The 15,351-nt window shown below is 41.2% G+C and overlaps 1 protein-coding gene across 1 annotated transcript in view; it reads left to right on the top strand.

Annotated features, from left to right (window-relative positions):
- LOC126455015 (lachesin-like) overlaps positions 1-15,351 on the top strand; it is a 1,274,520-nt gene that overhangs the window by 716,837 nt on the left and 542,332 nt on the right. The window lies entirely within an intron of this gene.

Raw genomic sequence — 15,351 nt, 5'->3', positions numbered from 1 at the left:
GATGTTTCGACACTTCAGCGGGTCATGCAGAATTTCGCCATTCGCCTGTGCCACATCATCGGTAATGGCGGTAGGCGTATAGAATATTTCATAACGTAAATCCGAATACCTGTAGTGAAGTTTACATGTTGAATAAGTGTGTGCACTCCGTAGTTTGTAACTAATTTACGTTTTCTTCGTGTAGTTCAATAATTGTCACCCTGTGTTAAAAAACACGAATAACCAGGATTAAGCACAAATGACCAGAAAGTCATACGACGCTAACACCCCGGGTGGGCAGAGTATAAAACAACAGTGATTTGTTCCGAAACCTTTAGATCAGTACAATAATCTTCAACACACTATGAGGTCACTGTGAAGGGCACTGTTCACTACTTGCAGAAAAACGTTTAAAAATTATTTGGTTAGAGTGACAAAAACATTAATAGTAGAACAATTACAAAAGGAAAACCTTAACGCTATGTTGAAATAAATACACTCACAGTAATGCAAGACGAAGGCAGAGGCGGCCCGTCCAAATACAAATCTCGGCATCAGCAACCATGCGATTGAGTGTCTCACCAAATGCACAAGGACACTGTATACTACCCCAGAGGCTCCCAGCGTCTAAGTTCATGCAGCATAAACCGTCAGAAATGTGGAGGGCTGATCCACGTAGCCCATGGGTGGAATACAACAGAAAAACGTCTATCCAATCAACGAGCTTTTCCCCAAAGATCAGCCTTCCACCGTAACGGTTGCCGCGAACAAGGCAACACACTATTTCAACACGGGAGCGTCCTTGTGCCACAATGGCCGTCTCTTCCTCTCTCCCTTTCTCCGGTCTTGGACTCGATTCAGAGATCACTGCAAAACTCGCGACAGCGCGCAGTCGTGCCACCTCGCGGCGCGCCAGAACGGTGAAGTCACGCCAGTAGGCGGAGAAATACATATCGATACGAACCAGCATTGCTCAGACACATTCACATGGAATGTTGCAGATGCTTCGGATCTTGATGAAACAACCGTCCTTCAGAGAACACAATAACTGATTTTCTTAGCTGGTCGACAGATTATTTTCCTGGCCACGTCTGTTTAAATGATAAGTTCAATATAAGTAAAATCAGATGAGTCACATTGGAGTGGAACCGTCATTCGTCAGATGACTGTGTGCAAAGAAAGATTTTTTTCAGTGGAAGATACCGGCTTGTGGCATGAATCAACATTGAATTAAGGAATAATACCATTCGACATATGACAATTTCTAAAAATATTGACAAGTGTGCGAGTTTTTCCTTTGGTAGGACATGTTGCTACTTTTACTCCTTTGTTATTCCCAGTTTTTATGTTAACCAAGTAACAGTTCTCCTTTGCGCTACCTGGTATCAGTTTTGACTTAACTTTTTCAGACACTCTTAGTGGGAAAGGAAGCTATAGGTACTGACGGAAAACGTGTAAGTGTAAACTTCGTCGGCCGATGGATAAATGTGTGACCCTGCAGCACGATTTCACCTCGCAATGGGCAAGGGTAGTCAACAAGGAACATGTCAATACCAGGGCTAAAGTATTGAGCGAAGTCGTTCAATTGGGATCAAGGAAGCCGATTTTAGCTATCGGCAAATCGCTCGACGTTTCAATAGCAACGATGCCACTGTTCGGCGATGTTGGTAGAAAAGTGAACTGTGGCCGAACACACAGTCAAGATGTTAGTGGTCAACGTAGAGAGACGACAGCATGTGAGGTCTGAGCAATCGTCAGACAGACACAGAGACTCGGATTCATCATTATCTTCGATCCGACGTGCAGCTGGTGCTTCAGTGACTACGACTGCCATTAATAGTCGGCTAATAGGCGGCTAACAGAATGCGGGCTCAACTCGCGGCTGCCCTAGTACCGACTGCCATTAACCTCTGCACAACAACAACCCCGTTTACAGTGGTGTCTGGCGCATTCGGCCTGGAATTTTACTGACTGCTCTAGAGTTGTCTTCAGTGATGAGTTCCGGCTCTGACTGAAGCCCGATGAGTGACGAGGACGTATCTGGAGATGCCCCAGGCAGCGGTGGGATACCAACCTGACTAACTCCAGCCGTACTGCCCGATAACCAAGCTTGTGGTCTGGGGTGCCATTTTATTTCGTAGCAGAACTTCTTTGGTTGCCATCCGCAGCGCCACAGCTGTACATCGACGATATTCTACGCCCCGTTTTGTTGTCTTTGGTGGCAAGCCATTCTGAGCTTTCATTTCAGCATGATAATGCCCAACAGCACACGCCGAGTGACGCTATGTGTGGTTTACAGACGGAAGTATAAAGTGTCCGCCCCCTACTTCTCGTAACTGAATTACACCTAACTTGCTTACCTCGTGTCTCACAGATGTTGATCCAATTGGTTTCTTCAGCGTCCGGTCCATAATTCTAACACTTGTGCCACAAATAGTGCACATCAATAAGTGATTAGGTTTAAATGCTAAGCACAATAAGGATCGTAAAACGTTAGGATGCCAAATAATTTCGTTTCATTTCACCAATGGCAAAATTAGTATAACGATTTCATCATCTAGTTTGTCGTTAATTTTCATAACAAGATTCCAGTTCACTAATCGGTAGTTCCCGAGCACTGCAGAAACTACAAAAATGCTTCAGACGATCTTGGAAGCAACATAAGATCGCAGAAATGTATCATCCGAGGCAACTTACACAATTACTTCCACCCTTAAGCGGAGTTGCACATCGCATACTAGTTCGCCTGTTCCCACCTCAAAAACCGATCGTAGACTGCTTTGGATTAACATAACATCGCACAAGTATGTCAGTCGAGGCCATTTTTCAAAAACTGTTCCGTATTTATTTTAGGTCAGATTTTATACACGAATTCGTGTATTACCACCTTGGAAACCTATCGTAGACTACTAGCGAGCTGTCTTAGTAGTATGGCGCACTTGCGACTCGTCCGTTCTTTCTCATCAATAGGTAGTGACAGAAACTAAATTTTGTAATTAGCGTTTCGTGATGAATTGAGTGACATTGAAATTATTATTAACAAGTCCTCAATGCAACTAATGTCATCAGCATGGTTATAGCTGTACATTAATAGTTACACAGTAATTATAAATAGTAGGAGATTCGCTTCTTGGCACCCAGCTTTGTGAGTGAATCTCTACCATCTATCTCTCTGCCCATGTTTGAAAATTCGTAGAAAGTGCGTTCTTAAACGACCATAAATCACAGAAATCAGCGTATTCACCTCGCCAAAACATGTGAGAAAACACTACAACATCAAAGCCATGACAAGTCGTAGATTGTGTAGCAGATTAGCTACCAACATAAATACCCAATAGCTGTACGTAAGTAAGAAAATAAAATGAGCCTCTGTAGATAGCACAAAAAGTGGTGAAACATGTCTGGGTAAAACGAAACTGAAATGTATCTTATAATAATGCGGAATTCCTCATCTTATAAACAGTTTAGACAAGAAGAGAATACAAGCTTTTGAAATGTGGCTTTACAGAAGAATGTTGAAGATTAGATGGGAAGATCACGTCACTAATGAAGACGTACTGAGCAGAATTGGGGAGAAAAGCAATTTGTGACACAACTTGACTAAAAGAAGGGATAAGTTGATAACACACATTCTGAGACGCTAAGGAATCACCAATTTAGTACTGGTGGGAAATGTTGGGGGGGGGGGGGGGGGGGAGATTTATTTGAAGTACGTCTCTTATAAGAAGGATGCTCAAGTAATCTACTCGTATATCAAAACGGACTCACACAAATGCTGATGGTAAAGACATAAACGAAGAATTTCTAATAGTAAGAACACTTTAAAACAGAGATGCTACTTGAAAATCAGAGAAAAACGCGAAAAAGGTTCAAGAACTTGGAACGAAGAACCGCAAAAAAACCCATAAACTGACAAGAGGAAGTATGTAATGAGTGCTGATAGAAGAAATCATTGGAAGTTAAAGAACAATACCATCGGAGAAGAAATGACGCAAACGACGTAGTTAGATCAACATTTAGCACATCGTTGGACACGTTTATAAGCAGAGTTGAAAACGACGTCAGTGAGATACAAGAAATAGCGTACAGATATACAGAAAAGCAGAAAAAAGGAAGAGAAACTACAAATCTAAATGTAATATTAACATTTGACGGGACTACACCCCCCCATGAACCATGGACCTTGCCGTTGGTGGGGAGGCTTGCGTGCCTCAGCGATACAGATGGCCGTACCGTAGGTGCAACCACAACGGAGGGGTATCTGTTGAGAGGCCAGACAAACGTGTGGTTCCTGAAGAGGGGCAGCAGCCTTTTCAGTAGTTGCAGGGGCAACAGTCTGGATGATTGACTGATCTGGCCTTGTAACATTAACCAAAACGGCCTTGCTGTGCTGGTACTGCGAACGGCTGAAAGCAAGGGGAAACTACATCCGTAATTTTTCCCGAGGACATGCAATTTTACTGTATGGTTAAATGATGATGGCGTCCTCTTGGGTAAAATATTCCGGAGGTAAAATAGTCCCACATTCGGATCTCCGGGCGGGGACTACTCAAGAGGACGTCGTTATCAGGAGAAAGAAAACTGGCATTCTACAGATCGGAGCGTGGAATGTCAGATCCCTTAATCGGGCAGGTAGGTTAGAAAATTTGAAAAGGGAAATGGATAGGTTAAAGTTAGATATACTGGGAATTAGTGAAGTTCGGTGGCAGGAGGAACAAGACTTTTGGTTAGGTGATTACAGGGTTATAAATACAAATTCAAATAGGGGGAATGCAGGAGTAGGTTTAATAATGAATAAAAAAATAGGAGTGCGGGTTAGCTACTACAAACAGCATAGTGAACGCATTATTGTGGCCAAGATAGATACAAAGCCCATGCCTACTACAGTAGTACAAGTTTATATGCCAACTAGCTCTGCAGATGATGAAGAAATTGATGAAATGTATGACGAGATAAAAGAAATTATTCAGGTAGTGAAGGGAGACGAAAATTTAATAGTCATGGGTGACTGGAATTCGTCAGTAGGAAAAGGGAGAGAAGGAAACATAGTAGGTGAATATGGATTGGGGGGAAGAAATGAAAGAGGAAGCCGTCTTGTAGAATTTTGCACAGAGCATATCATAGCTAACACTTGGTTCAAGAATCATAAAAGAAGGTTGTATACCTGGAAGAATCCTGGAGATACTAAAATGTATCAGATAGATTATATAATGGTAAGACAGAGATTTAGGAACCAGGTTTTAAATTGTAAGACATTTCCAGGGGCAGATGTGGATTCTGACCACAATCTATTGGTTATGAACTGCAGATTGAAACTGAAGAAACTGCAAAAAGGTGTGAATTTAAGGAGATGGGACCCGGATGAACTGAAAGAACTAGAGGTTGTAGAGAGTTTCAGGGAGAGCATAAGGGAACAATTGACAGGAATGGGGGAAAGAAATACAGTAGAAGAGGAATGGGTAGCTCTGAGGGATGAAGTAGTGAAGGCAGCAGAGGATCCAGTAAGTAAAAAGACGAGGGCTAATAGAAATCCTTGGGTAACAGAAGAAATATTGAATTTAATTGATGAAAGGAGAAAATATAAAAATGCAGTAAATGAAGCAGGCAAAAAGGAATACAAACGTCTCAAAAATGAGATCGACAGGAAGTGCAAAATGGCTAAGCAGGGATGGCTAGATGACAAATGTAAGGATGTAGAGGCTTGTCTCACTAGGGGTAAGATCGATACTGCCTACAGGAAAATTAAAGAGACCTTTGGAGAAAGGAGAACCACTTGTATGAATATCAAGAGCTCAGATGGCAACCCAGTTCTAAGCAAAGAAGGGAAGGCAGAAAGGTGGAAGGAGTATATAGAGGGTTTATACAAGGGCGATGTACTTGAGGACAATATTATGGAAATGGAAGAGGATGTAGATGAAGATGAAATGGGAGATAAGATACTGCGTGAAGAGTTTGACAGAGGACTGAAAGACCTGAGTCGAAACAAGGACCCGGGAGTAGACAACATTCCATTAGAACTACTGATGGCCTTGGGAGAGCCAGTCATGACAAAACTCTACAATCTGGTGAGCAAGATGTATGAGACAGGCGAAATACCCACAGACTTGAAGAAGAATATAATAATTCCAATCCCAAAGAAAGCAGATGTTGACAGATGTGAAAATTACCGAACTATCACTTTAATAAGTCGCAGCTGCAAAATACTAACGCGAATTCTTTACAGACGAATGGAAAAACTGGTAGAAGCGGAACACGGGGAAGTTCAGTTTGGATTCCGTAGAAATGTTGGAACACGTGAGGCAACACTAACCTTACGACTTATCTTAGAAGAAAGATTAAGAAAAGGCAAACCTACGTTTCTAGCATTTGTAGACTTAGAGAAAGCTTTTGACAACGTTAACTGGAATACTCTCTTTCAAATTCAGAAGGTGGCAGGGGTAAAATACAGGGAGCGAAAGTCTATTTACAATTTGTACAGAAACCAGATGGCAGCTATAAGAGTCGAGGGGCATGAAAGGGAAGCAGTGGTTGGGAAGGGAGTGAGACAGGGTTGTAGCCTCTCCCCGATGTTATTCAATCTGTATATTGAGCAAGCAGTAAAGGAAAAATAAGAAAAATTCGGAGTAGGTATTAAAATTCATGGAGAAGAAATAAAAACTTTGAGGTTCGCCGATGACATTGTAATTCTGTCAGAGACAGCAAAGGACTTGGAAGAGCAGTTGAACGGAATGGACAGTGTCTTAAAAGGAGGATATAAGATGAACATCAACAAAAGCAAAACGAGGATAATGGAATGTAGTCAAATTAAATCGGGTGATGCTGAGGGGATTAGATTAGGAAATGAGACACTTAAAGTAGTAAAGGAGTTTAGCTATTTAGGGAGCAAAATAACTGAAGATGGTCGAAGTAGAGAGGATATAAAATGTAGACTGGAAATGGCAAGGAAATCGTTTCTGAAGAAGAGAAATTTGATAACATCAAGTATAGATTTAAGTGTCAGGAAGTCGTTTCTGAAAGTATTTGTATGGAGTGTAGCCATGTATGGAAGTGAAACATGGACGATAACCAGTTTGGACAAGAAGAGAATAGAAGCTTTCGAAATGTGGTGCTACAGAAGAATGCTGAAGATAAGGTGGGTAGATCACGTAACTAATGAGGAGGTATTGAATATGATTAGGGAGAAGAGAAGTTTGTGGCACAACTTGACTAGAAGAAGGGATCGGTTGGTAGGACATGTTTTGAGGCATCAAGGGATCACAAATTTAGCATTGGAGGGCAGCGTGGAGGGTAAAAATCGTAAAGGGAGACCAAGAGATCAATACACTAAGCAGATTCAGAAGGATCTAGGTTGCAGTAGGTACTGGGAGATGAAGAAGCTTGCACAGGATAGAGTAGCATGGAAAGCTGCATCAAATCAGTCTCAGGACTGAAGACCACAACAACAACAACAACAACAACACATTATAAATTACTATAGTGTAGCCCAGAAACAAAAGCAGCACATAATAAAGAACAACTGAAAAGAAAATATTGCATAAGAGGATTTAATGCATTTGAATATAGTTCTAAAAAAAAAGAAAAACTGAAAATCACCAGGGCTACATGGAATAAATTCCAAACTACTATAAAGAATGGTACATACGTTTAACATGTGCGAAGTAAAATGTGAGATACAAGAAGAATAGAAAATAGCAAAGGTCATTTTAATACATAAGATAGGCGGAAGATGTAATACGTGTAACTAAAGAGATTTAAGTGTTCTGAATAGTGCTTACATAATATACAGCAAAATAATACATTAAAGGCTTCGAAATATCTCGGACATGATAACCAGATTTAAGGAATGGGAGATCATGCACAGACGATGTTTTCACATTGAGACAGATCAATTCCATGTAATGTAGAATTTCACTTACCATGTAAGATTTATAAAAAAGCATTTGACAGAATTTACAGAAATAAGCAATAGACAATAACGCGAAAGAGAGGAATCCCTAAACATCTGACTGAAGTCGTAAGAGCCTCTGTATGAACACCATAATAAGAATTGATACAGAAAAACAGATAATACCTGAAACACAAACAAATCAAGGAGTACAAGAAGGGTGTAGTTCGTCACCAGTTCATTGTTCATCATTCATTATTCATCATTATTCACTGTCCATACAGCTGACTTGACAGAGAATGAAAAATACGATAAATACCATGAGGCATAAATGCTGGATGGAGTAAAAATATTAACAAAAAAAAATGGTTCAAATGGTTCAGAGCACTATGGGACTTAACATCTGAGGTCATCAGTCCCCTAGAACTAACCTAAGGACATCACACACATCCCTAGAACTAACGTAAGGACATCACACACATCCATGCCCGAGGCAGGATTCGAACCTGCGACCGTAGCGGTCGCGCGGTTCCAGACTGAAGCGCCTAGAACCGCTCGGCTACTTTGGCCGGCAAATGTTATGTTATTTGTGGAACACCACGTTATCATCGATAACAGTGAAGATAAACTACTAATGACATTACATAAACTAAATGAAATAAAGGCAGTCTTCAATCTGGCTACATCTATAATCATAAATAAAGCCATGGCCTTTTAGATACTCACCCACCACGTACAAAAATAGGCATCAGTAATAAACCGATTGAATAGGTAGTCAATTTCCAAAATTTAAGATGTGGCGTAGGCTATACAGTGAATTCCACCAGTGCCGGTCCTCAGGCCATGTGCTCGCTTTGCCAGTGGCAATGTAGGAGAGGAGTAACAACCTCGTTAAAAAAACTGAGTCCATGTTGTCTCCTGACGGTCACATCCTTAACGTCCTTTGAATGGGTAACAGGCGCATACAGTCAACGGTTGTGAAGGAAGAAGAGAATACAAAAGCCTCAACAGCGGAGAAAGCGGAAAAACTGTCTAGTTATCATATAACTTGTACTGTCTGTACTCATGAGGAATGGTTACACAAGGCATCTGTTCTCTATGTTAGGATAGTAACAGTATACACACTGAAGCGCCAAAGAATCTCGTACAGGCATGCGTATCAAAATACAGAGATATGTAAACAGGCAGAATACGGCGCAGCTGTCGGCAACGCCTATATAAGACAACAAGTGTCTGGTGCAGTTGTTAGATCGGTTACTGCTACTACTAGAGGGTATCACGATTTAAGGGAGTTTTAAAGTGGTGTTACAATTGGCCCACGAGCGATGGGGCATAGCATCTCCGAGGTAGCGATGAAGTAAGGATTTTTTCGTACAACAATTTCACGAGTGCACCGTGAATATCAGAAATCTGGTAAACAATTAATTTCCGACATCGCTGCGGCTTGAAAATGATTCTTCAAGAACAGGACCAATGACGATTGAAGAGAATCGTTCAACGTCAGAGAAGTGCTACCTTTCCAAAAATTGCTGCGGAATTCAATGCAGGGCCATCAACAAGTGTCAGCGTGCACAACCATTCCACGAAACATCATCGATTTGGGCTTCCTGAGCAGAAGGCCCATTCGTGTACCCTTGATGACTGCACGACGCGAAGGTTTACGCCTCGCCGGGGGCCGCAATAACACCGACATTGGACTGTTGATGATTGGTGCCATGTTCTCTGCTCGGACAACTCTCGTTTCAAATTGTATCGAACAGATGGTCGTTTACGGGCGTGGAGATGTAGTCAGATGGAGGATTGTCCTTATTCATTTAGTTTATATAATTTCATTAGTGGTTTATCTTCACTGTTTTCTGTGATAACTTGATCATTCACAAATAAACCTCATGAATCCATGGAAACTACACGTCAACAGGGGACTCCTCAAACTGGTGGAGGATCTGTAATGGTGTGGGGCTTACGCAGTTGGAATGATGTGGGATCCCTGATACGTCTAGATACGACTCTGACAGGTGACTCGTACGTAAGCATCCAGTCTGATCACCTGCGTCCATTAATATCCATTGTACACTCCGACGGACTTGGGCAATTTCGACAGGACAATGCGATACCCCACACGTACAGAATTGCTACAGAGTGACTCCAGGAACACTATTCTGAGCTTAAACACTTCCGCTGGCCGCTAAACGTCCAGACACGAACATTACTGAGCACGTCTGGCATCCCTTGCAACATGCTATTCAGAAAAGATCTTCACCCACTCGTATTCTTACGGATTTATGGACAGCCCTGCAGGATTCATGGTGTCAGTTTCCTCCAGCACTACTTCAGACATTAGTCGAGTCCATGCCACGTCGTGTTGCGGTATTTCTGTGTGCTCATGGGGATCGCACTCTATATTTGTTGCATGTACGAGGTGAACATAATTAATGCGATGACCCTGATGGGGAAGGCAGGTGATAGATTTCGGTGAGAAGGAGAATGCAGAAATGTTGGGGCTTGGCGAAGTTAGGCGAAAGGGAAGAGGAAGGAGGAAAATGAGGAAAGGATACACACTTTGTTCGAGTGGAAGACATACTGTCAAAAATCGACCGGGTATAATAGTAACATCAACCCTATAACAGCAGGTGGAAGCTGTAGAATACACAAGTGACCGAACGGCGAAGACTAGGCTGAGGACGAGTAATGGAGTGAAGGACTTCATCCAAGCGTACGCACCACAGACAAGAAATATAGAGCAGAACATAGAGAAACTCATAGAGAAATTGAGAATGTTGTTACTGTTGCGAAACGATCGAAATGTACATGTAGGAAACGAAAGACTAGGGAAAGGAAGAGATAACTAGTCCATATGGATGTGGTAAAAAAAAATGAGGAACGAGAGAAACTGTTGCGAAAGAAATGGTTAGATTGAGGCAATCACTTGCTTCAGGAAGAAAAATTGCCAAAAGTAACAAGATATTGGTGGTCGTAAATCCATCATAAAAGTGTGGAAGGGGGGCCAGCGGCAAGTTGGACTGTTGTAGAAATAAAAATAATCAGTAATTCTTCTTGAACATTTTATTGGGACTACTAGTTTCAACGCCTCAGTAGCGCCTATTTCAGACCCTATATGGTTACAAAAAATATGAAAATTTACTTAAAACAGTAAAATATAAACTAAATTTAATAACACAATAAAACTGCTACATCAAACAAATAGAAGTAAGTAATTATGAACTAAAAGTAATAGGCCAACAGTAGTTCATAGACAAACAATTTGAATACATCAGATCTACTAAGACAACTACGGAACAAAATGCTGTCATCGTAACGGGTTGTAGCAAACATACATATTCAATATCCAGCCTGTTGTCGTTGCTGTGGTCTTCAGTCCTGAGACTGGTTTGATGCAGCTCTCCATGCTACTCTATCCTGTGCAAGCTTCTTCATCTCCCAGTACCTATTGCAACCTAGATCCTTCTGAATCTGTTTAGTATATTCATCTCTTGGTCTCCCTCTACGATTTTTACCCCCCACGCTGCCCTCCAATACTAAATTGGTGATCCCTTGATGCCTCAGAACATGTGCTACCAACCGATCCCTTCTTCTAGTCAAGTTGTGCCACAAACTTCTCCCCAATCCTATTCAGTACCTCCTCATTAATTATATGACCTATCCACCAAATCTTCAGCATTCTTCTGTAGCACCACATTTCGTAAGCTTCTATTCTCTTCTTGTCCAAACTAGTTATCGTCCTTGTTTCACTCCCATACATGGCTACGCTGCATATAAATACTTTCAGAAACGACTTCCTGACACTTAAAGCTATACTCTATGTAAACAGATTTCTCTACTTCAGAAAAGCTTTCCTTGCCATTGCCAGTCTACATTTTATATCCTCTCTGCTTCGACCATCATCAGTTATTTTGCTCCCCAACTAGCAAAAAGCCTTTACTACTGTAAGTGTCTCATTTCCTAATCTAATTCCCTCAGCATCACCCTACTTAATTCGACTGCATTCCATTATCCTCGTTTTGCTTTTGTTGATGTTCATCTTATATCGTCCTTTCAAGACACTGTCCATTCCATTCAACTGCTCTTCTAAGTCCTTTACTGTCTCTGACAAAACTACAATGTCATCGGCGAACCTCAAAATTTTTTATTTCTTCTCCATGGATTTTAATACCTACACTGAATTTTTCTTATTTTTCCTTTACTGCTTGCTCAATATACAGATTGAATAACATCGGGGATAGGCTACAACCCTGTCTCAATCCCTTCCCAACCACTGCTTCCCTTTCATGTCCCTCGACTCTTATAACTGCCATCTGGTTTCTGTACAAATTGTAAATATCCTTTCGCTCCCTGTATTTTACCCCCGCCACCTTCAGAATTTCAAAGAGAGTATTCCAGTCAACATTGTCAAAAGTTTTCTCCAAGTCTACAAATGCTAGAAACGTAAGTTTGCCTTTCCTTAATCTAGCTTCTAAGATAAGTCGTAGGGCCAGTATTGCCTCATGTGTTCCAATATTTCTACGGAATCCAATCTGATCTTCCCCGAGGTCGGCTTCTACCAGTTTTACCATTCGTCTCTAAAGAATTCGCGCTAGTATTTTGCATCCGTGTCTTATTAAACTGATAGTTCGGTAATTTTCACATCTGTCAGCACCTGCTTTCTTTGGAATTGGAATTATTATATTCTTCTTCAAGTCTGAGGGTATTTCGCCTGCCTCATACATCTTGCTCACCAGATGGTAGAGTTTTCTCAGGACTGGCTCTCCCAAGGCTGTCAGTAGTTCTAATGGAATGTTGTCTACTCCCGGGGCCTTGTTTCGACTCAGGTCTTTCAGTCCTCTGTCAAACTCTTCCCGCAGTATCGTATCTCCCATTTTATCTCCATCTACATCCTCTTCCATTTCCATAACATTGTCCTCAAGTACATCGCCCTTGTATAGACCCTCTGCATACTCCTTCCACCTTTCTGCTTTCCCTTCTTTGCTTAAAACTGGGTTTCCATCTGAGCTCTTGATATTCATACAAGTGGTTCTCTTTTCTCCAAAGGACTTTTTAATTTTCCTGTAGGCAGTATCTATCTTACCCCTAGTGAGATAAGCCTCTACATACTTACATTTGTCCTCTAGCCGTCCCTGCTTAGCTTCCTGTCGATATCATTTTTGAGACGTTTGTATTCCTTTTTGCCTGCTTCATTTACTGCATTTTTATATTTTCTCCTTAGTTAAATTCAATATTTCTTCTGTTACCCAAGGATTTCTACTAGACCTCGTCTTTTTACCTACTAGATCCTCTGCTGCCTTCACTACTTCATCTCCTAAAGCTACCCATTCTTCTTCTACTATATTTATTTACCCCATTCCTGTCAATTGTTCCCTTATGCTCTCCCTAAAACTCTGTACAACCTCTGGTTTAGTCAGTTTATCCAGGTCCCATCTCCTTAAATTCCCACCTTTTTGCAGTTTCTTCAATTTTAATCTACAGTTCATAACCAACAGATTGTGGTCAGAGTCCACATCTGCCCCTGGAAATGTCTTACAATTTAAGACCTAGTTCCTATATCTGTCTTACCATTATATAATCTATCTGAAACCGGTCCGTATCTCCAGGCTTCTTCCACGTATACAACCTTCTTTTATGATTCTTGAACTAAGTGTTAGTTATGATTAAGTTGTGCTCTGTGCAAAATTCTACCAGGAGGCTTCCCCTTTCATTGCTTAGCCCCAATTCATATTTACCTACTACGTTTCCTTCTCTCCCTTTTCCTACTACTGAATTCCAGTCACGCATGACAATTAAATTTTCGTCTCCCTTCACTATCTGAATAATTTCTTTTATTTCATCATTCGTTTCTTCATTTTCTTCGTCATCTGCAGAGGCAGTTGGCATATAAACTTGTACTACTGTAGTAGGCGTAGGCTTCGTGTCTATCTTCGCCACAATAATGCTATCACTATGCTGTTTGTAGTAGCTTACCCGCACTCCTATTTTTTTTATTCATTATTAAACCGACTCCTGCATGCCCCTATTTGATTTTGTATTTATAACCCTGTATTCGCCTGACCAAAAGCCTTGTTCCTCCTGCCAGCGAATGTCACTAATTCCTACTATATCTAACTTAACCTAGCCATTTCCCTTTTTAAATTTTCTAACCTACCTACTCGTTTAATGGATCTGACATTCCACGCTCCGATCCGTAGGACGCCAGTTTCCTTCCTCCTGATAAGGACGTCCTCCAGTGTAGTCCCCTCCAGGAGATCCGAATGAGGGACTATTTTACCTCCGGAATATTTTACGCAAGAGGACGCCATCATCATTTAACCATACAGTAAAGATGCATGCCCTCGGGAAAAATTACAACTGTAGTTTCCCCTTGCTTTCAGCCGCTCGCAGTACCAGCACAGCAAGGCTGTTTTGGTTAGTGTTAGAAGGCCAGATCAGTCAATCATCCAGACTGTTGCCGCTGCAACTACTGAAAAGGCTGCTGCCCCCCTTGAGGAACCACACGTTTGTCTGGCCTCTCACAGATACCCCTCCGTTGTGGTTGCACCTACGGTACAGCTATCTGTATCGCTCAGGCACGCAAGCCTCCCCACCGATGGATAGGTCCATGGTTCTTGGGTTCCAGCCTATGAACCACTTTTAGCAAGAAATCAAGAATAAGAAATATCACAAAGAGAATGTAACACTATGGCTTGTCGTTTTTTTGGATTCATAAATATTTTATCTGTTATTCCTGTTCTGTTGTAATTTCATGTACTGACACGTTCCACAACATAGCAAATTTACTCCTCAATTTGGTCCTACATAAATAGATGTGTAAAATAAAATAAGAAAAGACTCTCTTTTTACATAATCCCTGTTACATTTTCTTGATTTCCTACTAACTGTGGTTCATATTTTGCACATGGAATACGTAAGTTTACTAAAGCCTGTTACAGTGACTCCACTGTGTTCCATAATTGTCTTAGCAGACCTGATGTACTCATACGTTACGTCTATGAACAACTACTGTTGTTTATATTGCTTTTATCTCATAATTGTTTACTTGTATCTATTTGAAGTAACAGATTTTTTGTATTATTGAATTTATTTTGTATTTTATAGTTTTGAGTTTATCTTTTTATATTTTTCTATTCTTATAGGGGCCTGAAGATGGCGCTATTGGGGCGATGAAACTAGTAGCCTAAATGAAGGGTTCAAATATAATGACTGATGGTACATATTTCTACAACAGATGTGGGTGGAGAGGGAGAAAGACGATGACGCTCGTTGACTACTTTCGGGTCTAAATGCAATGTCATTGACAGTGTAAGAAAGCGGTAGCGCAAGAAAAGAGGAATAGCTGGGAGTAATCCAAACGAGGGTGGGGAAAGGAGATCACAGGGATAGAAGGATGCTGTATAGATTTACATCTACATCTACATCTACATAGATACTCTGCAAATCACATTTAAGTGCCTGGCACAGGGTCCATTGCACCACCTTCA

This window comes from Schistocerca serialis, chromosome 1 (assembly GCF_023864345.2).
Source record: "Schistocerca serialis cubense isolate TAMUIC-IGC-003099 chromosome 1, iqSchSeri2.2, whole genome shotgun sequence".
Taxonomy (NCBI): Eukaryota; Metazoa; Arthropoda; class Insecta; order Orthoptera; family Acrididae; genus Schistocerca; species Schistocerca serialis.
The sequence above is the reverse complement of the archived record's forward strand: the minus strand, read 5'-3'. Positions and strand labels throughout refer to the sequence as shown.